Source organism: Solanum verrucosum, unplaced genomic scaffold (genome assembly GCF_900185275.1).
Source record: "Solanum verrucosum unplaced genomic scaffold, falcon-dt-bn FXZP01000040.1, whole genome shotgun sequence".
In the NCBI taxonomy this organism is placed as follows: domain Eukaryota; kingdom Viridiplantae; phylum Streptophyta; class Magnoliopsida; order Solanales; family Solanaceae; genus Solanum; species Solanum verrucosum.
The window spans coordinates 631,732-644,787 of record NW_026020323.1 but is presented as its reverse complement, the minus strand read 5'-3'; the positions used below and the strand labels follow the sequence as shown (position 1 = coordinate 644,787).

The 13,056-nt window shown below is 35.5% G+C and overlaps 1 pseudogene; it reads left to right on the top strand.

The window, feature by feature from the left end:
- The first annotated feature begins 991 nt into the window (after positions 1 to 991).
- Positions 992 to 12,181, top strand: LOC125835525 (uncharacterized; annotated as a pseudogene).
- The last annotated feature ends 875 nt before the right edge of the window (positions 12,182 to 13,056 follow it).

Below are 13,056 nucleotides of genomic sequence, written 5' to 3'. Positions count from 1 at the left end.
CTAGCTAATAGGGTGGGGGGTTACATTGTTTTTTTTTTTCCTTTGCCTGTTTTTTAGAGATCATATTAGAGTTATGATTAAATTAGAATTATGCATTATATGACCTATTTGGAGGTGACACTTCCAATAAGATTTTATATACTCGGAGCTCAAACACAAGACCTCTGATTATTAAGAATAGAGCAATCTAATCACCGTACCACAACTCAGTTTGATGGGGTTGCATTGCCTAATTATTACACCAATGAACTAAAGAAGGATTCTTGAATTTGAAGTAAAGTAAATTGTAAAAAATAAATTTTGAATTAGCAGATTTACCCCTGCAGTGGATGTGATTATAGTAGTAATTATGAGAATATAACTTTTGATATTTAAGTCAAAACTTTCCAGATTACATCAATACAATATTAGTAATTTATAACAAGTTGTCATGCCACCAAAAAAGAGTTAGAAAAAATAAAAAAAAATACAATATCTTCTGCATTTTCACTTATAAGAAAAGGAAATATATAACAAAAATGAATTAATATTAATTATAACATAAAAACAATTACCTCTCTTTCTAAAATTGTAAAAAATATAAAATTCTTCCTTTACTAGACTTTTCTCCTATATCTTATATTCTTCATCCACCTCCAATAGCTTTAGTAACAATGTATAATGATACTCACCGCTCAGAACAGGCCTAGAAGACTATAAGCCCTGTCTTGTCGCATTGCGTGTGAGCTAAATGACCTAGGTTTTTTTAGTTTGAATTGGATTAAAAGCACAAAATGTATTCTACCGTAGCAACCTCACCCAACTCCACCCCACCCCCTCACAACACTGATAATTTTATTTTATTTTTAAAATAATCATGGATTTGCAAAAGTGGGTGGCAGCTAATTCTAGTCAAAAACAGTCAAACAAAAGTAAAAAATATACACAAAAAAACAACAAAAGAAAAATATTAGAAATCTGAAACAAAATTCAAGAAATAATACTAAGAAAGAATCTTGAACTCAGCTGGCAAAACCAAATAAGGTTGGCGGGTAATAATACAATCGAAACAAAAATAATTTTTTTTTTAGTTGTTGAAAAGGTTAAAAAAAAATGCTTTGTTTTGTCTACAAAGCTTAGATAGTTTTTTGGTGATGAACAGATATATATTTAGTAATATTAAAAACCAAAAAGATTGTTTTTTCTTTTCTTTTCTTGTTTTCATCATTGCTGTCTTGGGGAAATTAAGCAAAAACCCACTTAGTTCATTTATCTCAGAAATGGAATTTAAATTTAGAAATCAGCAAATCCCAATGATTTTATGATCTGGGGTTCTTCTCTTAGTACTGGAAATGGAGAATTCTGTTCAAGAAATGCATCAAACACAGCCTGAATTTGATTCTTCTGCTCATTCTAATACAGTATGTTCCCCTCTTGTCTTTTTTTTTTTTTTTTTTTTTGGTTTTTGTTTTTTTTTTCATTTGGAGGAGGTGGGGTGGTGGGGAAGGGTTGGTGAGTGTGGTTGTGTACAGAAAGTTGTTAAAGAAATGATTTTTATTCTTTTTCTTATGTGGGGTTTTCTTGAATTTAATGTTACTTGGTGATTGTTGAAGGAAAGATGTGAAATTTCTTGAAGTGGTGGAAGATGGAATGTGAAAGATTTGATTTTTCTTTTTTAATTCCCTTTTTGATAAGTGAGTTTGAATGAATTGGTTGGTTTGAGATATTTATGGAACTACTTTAGTTAGTTTGGACTTTCAATGGGTTCTTTTTGAATTTCTTCGTTAGTGAGGATTCATATTGCCTACCCTAACTTGTTTGGGATTGAGGCTTAGTTGGTGTTGTTGTTCTTAAAGAAGTAGTAGAAAGAAAAGAAAGAGTCTCATTTTGGTATCCTCTATTAGGATTTGTGTTATACTTATCATTCAGTTTTAGCATATTAGTGAAGGCTCTAGACAAAGTTGCAACTTTTGGCTTGCCAATGAATTGAAATTAGACAATACATGATTTTTCAACTCATTATGATCCAAGCTGATTAATTCTTGCTTTTGTGGTCTGAAATTTACTGTATGGAAAAAGAATGGAGAGAGAGAGGAAGCTACTTTAGTGCGGCAGCAGTCAACAAGACGGCCAAATCTCTCATCTCTGCAAATACCTACAAGATCTTTGGAAAATGCATTATCCAGCTTTACAAGAATAGATGTTCCAAGTCCTAGCTCTGCCAGATCAGGGTTGCCCCCAAGGCCCCACTCCGCCAAGTTCATGTCATCTATGAAGAATCTGATTCCACAGAAAAGCACTAGGGCAAAAAATGTAACTCATGATGGCGAAAAGACAGTTCTCATTATCCCAGACATGCCACTTTCAGACAAGCCTTCAACTTCAAGGTCATTTTCTCTCAATAAAGTTTTGTTCTCTTCAACGACAAAATCAATCCGCTCTTTACCAGAGACACCAATGGGAACTGTGGAAAAGCCTGCAGAGGACAATTGTTTGAATGATCATTCAGAGTTAATTGTATGTCATATGTCCAAATATTTGCTTATTTGGATACACTTTTTTCGTGTGTACTCTTACTTTTTTCTGTTTGTACTATTGATTTATTTACTGTCAGAAACCTGAAGCTCAACAGCATATGAAGCGTTCATTTTCAGTGCCTATACATGTTAAAAGTGGAAGCTTAAGGAGGACAGATTCAAATGGCGGTCTCATCCGTGTAATTTCCAAAGTTGTTCGCACAACCACGGATTCTGATGAATCAGCAGACATACCACAAGAAACAGAAAATGGTATGCCAAATTTTCGTGCATCCTGGCTCTTATAAATTTTATACTTGTCACTAGCTTCTCCAATTGGATAATGCTACACGTGTGAAATTGACAGTGCACTTATGAAAAACTGTTTTGATCATTTTCTGAACTAAAAAGGTTCTTGCTACAAGCCTTCAACACTAACTGTTTTACATCTGGATCAATTAGTATACCTGTTTGACTTTGAATAAGCATCTTTCTTAATGTAACAATTCACATATGTATCGTCAGCACCTTCTTCTTTTAATTTTTTGAGAAAGATAGTACCTTTTTTTTAGTTATCAACATCTCGGCTCTCTTACCAAATGAGGTAATGAATTATTTCCATATTATTAGTGAGAAGAATAAGCCTGGAATCTATTGTCTCTGGTATTCAGTATGTATTGAGCAGTTTATCCTTGAAGGTTATCAAAGTTTGCAAAATAATTTGTATATTCAGTCAATCTTGAACAGCTACTAAGATGTTAACTCTACTCTGCTTGTCTCTCTCTCTGCGTATTGGGAATTACATCCACTCGTGAGTTAGTTGCCACTTGTGGGCTGTGGCTGCTATAACTATTTTTCTTTGCTTCATTTTTTACACCCCAGTTTATATCGACATCCTTTCTAATTTTGGTACATTTCAAACTGTTTGACACCATTCCAAAGTATTATTCCCTCTGTTTCATTTAGTGTCTTAGTTTTGATTAGGCACGAAATTGAAGAAAGTAAAAGACTTTTGAATCTTGTGGTCATAAAGTGAGGGTGTGTATAACATATCAAAGATTATTCCTTAAATCTTATGGTCTTAAATATATCATGTCATTCCTATAAGAAACTGTTGTTACTAAATATAGAAGGTGGAATTCTTTTCGAAACTGACTAACATATAAATTGGTGTAGAGGGAGTATTATCCCATACAACTTTCAAGAATTCAAATTCAATTAATTAAAATATATGATTTGATGTTTTTCCATACTGATATAGAACGTACATCAAACTAACATTTTGGACTCGTGTCTAGTCAAGGCAATATGATCTGTAGATCTTAAATTCTGTTAAAATAGGTCTTTGTCCCAACAAGCTTTTGATAGATGTTTTATCACAACTTTAAATTAGTAAGGAATAGAATTGGGTGTGTATAATGAAAAGTATACATTTAAGAGGATGAATAATGGTGAATGTGCTTAATTATGGAAATTTCTAATTTCTATTTGGTCGTGTTCATTTTCTTTGGCTCCTGGTAGAAGATAAAATCGTTGAACGTATTTTATTTTTTTTGAAATTAAAAAAATAAAATTGTTGAACGTATTAGGACTATTTGATACTTCATATAGGTAAATAATTAAGAGTAAAGGGAAATGACCGCTGCTGTCCCCTCTCCTGGTTCCAGTTCTTTCTGTGGTATCTTAGCTGATTGTCTCTAGAGGAGTATAATGGCTTTTCTCCTTTGCTATCTACAGCGACAGATAATACTGGTGAAGATATTCCCGAGGAAGAAGCTGTTTGCAGAATTTGTTTTGTTGAACTTGGTGAAGAAAGTGAAACATTTAAAATGGAATGCAGCTGCAAAGGAGAGCTTGCACTCGCTCACAAGGTGTGCACCTTAAAGTGGTTTAGTATTAAGGGTAACAAAATCTGTGATGTTTGCAAGCAGGAAGTACGGAACCTCCCTGTAACATTATTGAAAATTCAAAATCCTCCAACTGCTGCCAGAAGGTCCCAAACTGTAACACAGCAGAGAGAAGTGCCTCGGTACAGGCAAGTCCAGCTGATAAAGTTTTGCGGCTTTCCTTACTTTCACTTGAATTTTATATGAATCTTAGACTTAAAAGATGTCAGATAAGTATAGCTGATAAGTTCTTTGTGATTCTAGGCAGATTCTTTCACTTGCAAATTTTAGCTTCATGCATTTAGATTTTATATGCCTTTGCAATTCAGTCAGTAGTGGACAATGGACATGACATAAAAATTTGGAAGCTTTTGATTCTTTACATGATGCACTGTAAAACACAAGTCACTAGGAAATTTTAGTCCTAAAAACCTTCTCAACTACTGAACTTATGAACAACCCCTAACTAAGTCTTGGCGAACATTACTAGTTCTGTTCACAAGTATATAACATGTTTCTGATTAGGATTAAACATTTGGAAGCTTTTGATTCTCTACATTATGCACCTGGAATTATGAGAACTCTAAAATCCTAAAAATCTTTTAAGATCTTGAACTCATGAGTGCCTGGATCTTGATAAACATATACTAGGTTTCTTCACAAGTGTAGATTTAGAATGAGATAAACTAATTAGTTTTGACATATCCGTGTGCATAAAATGCTTGAAGATGGGGAAGGGAGGAGGCAAGGAAAAGTTGTGGAGTCACAAATTTGCTACCTTTTTCCATGTTGCTTTTGCCAACAGGGAGAAAAGTGAACACTGCAAATAATTTATTTGGTGAGAAGCTCCATCAATGCTAGCACCATACACTTGAAAAGTGAGATTCTAGAGCGAAAAGTGAACACTGCAAATAATTTATTTGGTGAGAAGCTCCATCAATGCTAGCACCATACACTTGAAAAGTGAGATTCTAGAGCCCAAGCTGAAAATACAGGCACAGATAGTGGGTTAATAGCAAGGCCAACAAAAGAAGCTTGGGCGGAGCTGTATGAAGCTAAAGTCTAACATACAGTTCTTTTGTACCTAATAAAATCACTACTAGTTGGACCAAAATAAAACATTTAAGCAATTGTGTGACAATGTTCTTCTTATCGTTCCTCCTATGTGAGCAAGAACCAGCTGCTCGGTTTTGGAGAGAGGTATAGGCCATGGATCTACTCCTTCCCGTGGTCCAAGTTAGGGCCTTTAGCTGAGGAGGGAAATTCAAATCGATAGGCAGTCACCCCAAGCTAGTAAAGATTGAGGAAGGATATCTAATTAATTCTAGTGAAATTCAACAAACTGAATAAAGAGTGAACTAGCATCTTTTATAGCTTGACATTAAACCCTCTGATTTCTGAAGATTATACATAAAAATTCACAAACTAAACTTAACCTGCACTTCAGTGTTTGTTTGGTGCCCTGACGGTATTTATGCCATGATCATTGGTGTCAATAATTTTCATTTATTTGGTGGTACTTTTAACCAGGTTGTTCTGAATATTGATGAGTGTCACATGGAAATTGGTTTGTCACTTATTTGGGTATTGCCTTTTTTCTCAGAGTCTGGCAAGACGTACCTATCCTTGTCATGGTCAGCATGCTTGCATATTTTTGCTTTCTGGAGCAGCTTCTGGTACTTTCCTTGTTTCTTCGTTATTATATCTCCTCCTATGTGAGTTAAAGTGATGTGATGATCTAAGTAAATTTCTAGTACTATTTATTTTAGGCCAAGTTACCTTATTGATACCTAGTTTATAAAGTGGTACAGTGTCCTGCTTTTTGCAATGTTTATTTTTGTAGAGTCCAGAACCTATTTGAGCCACAAATAGACAAAATTAACACAAGTGAGCCACATTTTTAGAGTGTAACTAAATATGCTTAGTGGAACTATTTATTCCATTCTATCTAATTTTTCAAACGGCAACTGTTAACATCTAAATTTTGATATAAATCGGAAGAAATTCTTCAACTTTTCTTCCGTTTTACCTCAAAAAGAATTCCACTTTACCAAAGTGTGGTGGGGCCCTTCCACTTTATCAAAACTTTACTACTTTCACTTTCTTCTTCACACTCTGTGTATTCACTAGTCCCTCCACCATTTTCAAAAGAAAACAACGACTCTCAACCTACAACCCGACTCCACGTTAAAAAATTGAAGGTTCTCTAGCCATGATTTGAAGATTCTTGGTAGATTGGAGGCCCATAGCAAAATTCCAAGAGTGAAATTCGCAACAAATCATTACTCAATTCAAATTGAATTTTTTTTCAAATTAGGTAGTATTTATTTCTTTTTATCTTTTATTCAAGATAAATATAAAAATCAGTGGAAGATTCGAAATGATGTTGTTGTTCTAGTTTATTCGAAATTTCGTTGGTTAGGTTGCCTTTTCCCGTTCAAAATCATGTTGTTGTTCTAGTTGATAATTTGGTATGCTTTTTTTCAACAATAAATTTATCAAATTTGACATGCTTTTGTTTACACCTAAACTTGACATGGTTTATTCATATAATCAAACCACAAATTAATCAAATTTGAGGTTCAATTTCTTAATTTTTTCCCCAGTGAAAGAATGCACGTTACGAGTACCAATCTAGTTAGTAGTAAGTATCTGTATTTTTTTTGGACAACGTAAAATATGTTGTATATATATAAAAAATAGACTGCACACATAACTCATGTAGTTGCTCATACAGGTTAAGTCTTTATTTTGTCAAGTTTACGTTAGCTTACTTGTTACCAAAATTGCTGGTTAGACTTGAATCATTGTGTGGGGATGTGAGATCAAAGGTCCTCTAGTTTTAACTCTCAATTTGACTTAAAAGACAAATATTGACTGGCCAGAGAAGAGAAAAAAGGAAAACTGTGAATCATTTTGTTTATAGATTGGTAATTAGTTTGGACTTGAAATGTAGCTAATTGACGGATTGTTTGAATAAAAAGAAAAATAGCACTAAAAAATGTTTTTAACTTTATATTAGTAAGTCATGCGTCTCCATAATATATATTTTTTCAAGTTTCTTTGTTATTTGGATTGTTATATGTATGTTATTATTTTATTTTTTTGAAATGGCTAAATTGAATTAGGATATTAGTAAAACTTCTAATTAGTAATTTTAAATTAAAGCAAATAATTAATAAGTATCATTAGAAATTAATAGCATTTTTTCTTACAATATATAATGGAGCATATTGTGAACCTTGGGCCAGTTGATCGTACACTTCTCCGCTCTGAACATGAGCATAAGTCAGAGTTGTTATGGAAATGTGAGATACCGTTTAGTAGTCTTATGAAGACAGTGCACATGAACGTTGCCTGGAATTTATTCTGTTTGCATCGGCCTCACGAGTGTGTTGAGTAGATCTCACATAGGTCTAGACTGTATGATGTAGTTTGCGTAGGTAGAATGTTGTATGACCGTGACCTTGTTATGGCCATGGCTGAGCGTTAGAGGCCAGTGACTCACTGCTTCCATTTACTCTTCGGTGAGATCGCGATTACGTTGCAGGATGTGAAGGTCTTGTGTGGTTTGCACACCGACAATGATGCGATGTATCTGCTTGATGCTGCATAAAGGAGTCAGTCATGGTGTACTTTGTTAGAGACACTCGCAGGATGCACCGTAGCACCTATCGATATGGATGGGGCGTGTGGGGTGAGGATACATAACATTACTAGCTACCTACGAGATCAACTACAAGTAGACCCAGTTGGAGATGCTACTCTAGTGGAGAGGGTTGAGAAGATAGTCAAACTCTACATGCTTATTATATTGGGGGCATCCTATTCCCAAACACGTCAGGGAACCTTATTAGCTTGCAATACCTGGCGTTTCTAGGTCCATCCAAGACGTAGGTAAGTACAGTTGAGGCAGTGCAGTTGTGGCCTACTTATACCATGCACTGTGTCGGGCATCTATTGGTGAGGTAGTTGACGTTTGTGGATTTATTCCTCCCCTTATGAGCTACCTCCTCACCATGTGTAGTCAAGGTTGTGTCCTGCTACCACAGTGATGCAAGATTGTGCAACTTAAAAAGTCATCTCGATATTGCAATGTTGGTACTAGCAGAATGAACAAAGCCCGACGCTACGTCAACCTCTAATGCAGACTTGCCTATAAACAACTGTCCATACCGCAGGTACCACAGTCTATACCCTACCTCGCATATACCATCATCCACCATACTCTGATGCCGATTGCCTATAATTGTTCTCATGGTTGGGGCAATCGGCATCAGCGTATGGTGGATGATGGTATATGTGAGGCAGGGTATAGACTGTGGTACTTGCGATATGGACGATTGTTTATAGGCAAGCCTGCGTTAGAGGTTGATGTAGCACCGAACTTTGTTCATTCTACTAGTACCAACATTGTGATGTCGAGAGGACTTTTTAAGTTGCACAATCTTGTATCACAGTGATAGCGGGGACGCAGCCTCAGCTACACATGGTGAGGAGGTAGCTCAGAAGGAGAGGAATAAATCCACAAACGTCAACTGCCTCAACAATAGATGCCCAACACAGTGCACAGTATAAGTAGGCCAAGACTACACTGCCCCAACTGTACTTACCTATGTCTTGGATGGGATCTAGAAATGTCATGTATTGCAAGCTAATAAGGTTCCCCGACGTGCTCGAGAATAAGATGCCCCCAATGTAACAAGCATGTAGAGTCTGACTATCTTCTCCACTAGAGTAGCATCTCCTACAGAGTCTACCCCGAATTGATCTTGCCAGTAATGCTATGTATCCTCACCTGACTCGCACTATCCATATCGGTAGGTGCTACGGTGCATCTTGTGAGTGTCTCTAACAAAATATGCCATGGCCAACTCCTCTGTGCAGGTACAGTGCATCACTATCGATGTGCAAACCAAACAAGACCTACACATCCTGCAACATAATCGTGACCTTACTGAAGAGTAAATGGAAGCAATGAGTCTCCGACCTCCAATGCTCAACCATGGCCGTATCAAGGGCATGGTCATACTGCATCCTACCTACGCAAACTATATCATGCAGTCCGGACCTATGTAAGATCTCCTCAACATGCTCGTGAGGCCGGTGCAAACGGAACAAATTTCAGGCATCGTTCATGCGCACTGTCTTCATAAGACCACTAAACGGTATCTTATATTTCCATAACAACTCTGTCTTATGCTCAAGCGGAGAAGTGTATGATCAACCATCCTAGGGTTCACAACACGCTCCATTATATAGTGTAAAATAGAATTATGTTAATTTCTAATGTTAATTATTTGCTTTAATTTAAAATTACTAATTAGAAGTTTCACTAAATCCTAATTCAATTTAGTTATTCCAAAAAAATTGAAATTAACATACTTATAACAATCCAAAGAAATCGGAACAAAACATACATTATGGAGACGCATCACTTACTAATATAAAGTCAAATTAAGAGCTAAAACTTGAGCCCTTTTGATTTCACAGTTATCCCAAGTCTAACAAGTAAGCTAATGTAAACTTGACGAAACAAAGACTTAATCCTATATGGGTGACTATACGAGTTCTGTGTGCAATCTTTTTATATATATATACAACATAGTTTATGTTGTTCCAAAAAATTAAAATACTGACTAGGTTGGTACCCTTAACTTGTATTCTTTCACATGGAGAAATTGAACTTCAAATTTGATAAATTTGTGGTATAATTATATGAATAAATTATGTCAAGTTTAGTTTAGGGGTATGACAACAAATGCACAATCCCTATTAACTATGTACCAAAAGTGCACATTTCAGAGAAGTATGTCAATAGACATACAACTCCTATTACGTTGGTCACTAAATGTGATTTTGGCTTTATTTATTCACTGCTAGGTTCCTCTGTCATAACCATCATGATATTCATATTCAGCATTCATGTTATCATTTTTTAAGTGGAGTATGGAACGGCATGTTACACCATGAGCTTCTTGAAAGTGTAGATGGAGTAGTTTGGAATTTTCTTATAATGTGTATGGGTAAATTATTGCTGCAACACTTATCATTATTCGGTACGTCACTAAAAATGACTGGGTAGTGAGTCTCTTAATGTCAGCTTGGAGCAATGTTTAAAATTGTCAAAATATACAGTACTCCTATTAAAGCGACAACCATTTCTTTGATCATATTTCACTTTGTATTCACATTGTTTTTGATGTAGAATATTGTATTTGTTAAGTTCTTTTCTTGTATTATGACAGGTGTCTGACTTAGGCGCTCGTGCTCTTGCAATCTCTTTACCTTTCTCTTGTGTTTTAGGCCTCCTTTCTTCTTTGATAGCTTCTACTATGGGTATGATTCTCTTTCCCCTCTTTTTTTACCTTATCAGATGTCATTTCTGAAATGATTCCATCCTAAAACTTCTACTTCCTGGCCATTTTCTGTCAATGGTGACATTAGCTCATAGAAACATAGGATAAGAAATTAAGAATGCACATTCAACACAATAATTCTCCTTTTGCACTTAACTTAATGCCTCCAAATAGATTGTGGCTAGAGAGACAAAGGAGGCTGTTAATCCGGTGAATGCCTGTTGGATTTTCGTCTTTAGATATCAAAATAACTAAGAACTGTAAAATCACTGTATATTCAATTTAAAAATAATATTAAGTATGTGCATGTCACCATTTCCTAACTTGAAGTAGACTTAGTTTAGCATAGGATTTGCACGCGACTGCTAAGTAGCCACTTATAGTGGAATTTTGATCTTTGTATACATGATTAAGTGTTTGGATAAATAGTTCTGTGCGATTAACCAAGAGCTGCTTGACTTTATTATTTATTGCTTGATTCCTGTCTTAACCAAGAGTCGTTTGGACAAACTGCTTATCATGCTGTAATACATACCTCATCAATAGCCATGAGTATAGTGAAAATGACAAGGCAGACGGGAAATGAACGGCTCAATCTTTTAGAAACTCCACATGTTTTTTTGTTAGCTCATTCCTTCACATTTTCTACACATCCTATTGATTTTTTTCCTTGGAGGGATGAGTCTTTTTATTAAGAATTATAATTACATTCTTTGGTTATTTGCAGTCAGCAAGAGTTACATATGGGCTTATGCTTCATTTCAGTTTGCAATTGTTATCCTGTTCGCCCATATATTCTATGCGGTGGTAAGAATCTTTCATTCTATAATTTCTTATAATTCCCAGCTTCCTTTACTCTTATGTATGTTGGCAGAGAGAGAAAGGGGTGGGGGGTTCTGTTTAGACTGCAGGGAAGGCCATTGGTGTTTTCACTTGCAAAAATAACCGATACATAAAGATTTGCTTAATTGCTAATGTGCAGCTTAACGTTAGTGCACTCCTATCGGTGCTGCTTTCCTCCTTCACTGGGTTCGGTATTGCAATTAGTACCAATTCGCTCCTCGTAGAGTATTTGAGGTGGAGATCAAGCAGACTCCTTCGATCATCCCCTGCACAGACAACCAGTATCATGCAGCCGCACAGTACTCTGCCTGTTCAAAGATATTTTAGCTACATCGACAACCCCTCAGGACAACAACATCACCACGACCACCGCCCCCATAATAATCAGCAGCAACAACAACCATTGCATCCTGTAGTTGGACAATCAGAAAATCCGGAGCTTCCAGAGATCAGGATCCAGACCGCGTAATTTGGAGTTGTAATATTTTTGTATTATGAGGAATTCATCATCTTGTGCTTCTTTTTGTAGTACCATGAAAATTCACTTGGTACTAAGCTGCACAAGGAATAGGCTACACATAATATATGCCATTAAAGGTGGGGGGGAAAATGGAGAAATGGGATAGCATAGGAAGCTTGTATAGCATTTTATCATCAATAGTATTTGGAATCATGTAACTTTGGATACTTCTGCTACTTTATTAAATACAGAAAAGGTTTATGCTTAAAAATTCGACTTCATTTTGAATTTCCTTCTTGTTCAATAACAACTGCAACATTGTTATCATGTCGTATTATCATCATGTTGTCATATTTGAGTTCTTTACATGTACACACAATTACAGCTCTGACTACCTCAAATCTTTCTAGGGGCATATTTTCCAGTAGCCAGTGGTCATCCAAACCTTCCCCTAACCTTGGAGCTATCTTGGCCTAGAGCCATAGTTAGTTGTTGTCTCCACTTGGTTATTTCTTCATCGTTGTTGATACTAATAACAACCAGTCAGATGATGGTTCTAGATGTTGTGCTAGATTGAGATATGTAGGATTAGGTATACTTCGATTTTGTGTTTTCAGGTGAGAAAAATGATAAAAAAAATGAGCATTTTTTAAAATTAAATTGTTACTGAATACTATTTTAAAAAATGTCACAAAATAAAAAAATATCACATAAATTAAGACAGAGTTAGAGGCACCATCCTCAAATAATAAAAGTGAAAACAATCTTCGAGCTTACAACTTTGGTGTTCTTTACTTTGTTGAGGTCAGAGGCGCTCTATGTATTGTTTTTTTATTTGTTTTATGGAAACTACTAATACAGATACAAAGTCTCCAGGCAAAAATAACTATCAGAATATTACTATTAAGATGGAAAGAGAGCACTAAATTTAATTAGTTATACATGCAAGACAAACCTTAGAATCGAACCTCTATTGTATCCGTTTATTCAGATCATCTACTTTCGCCTCACAA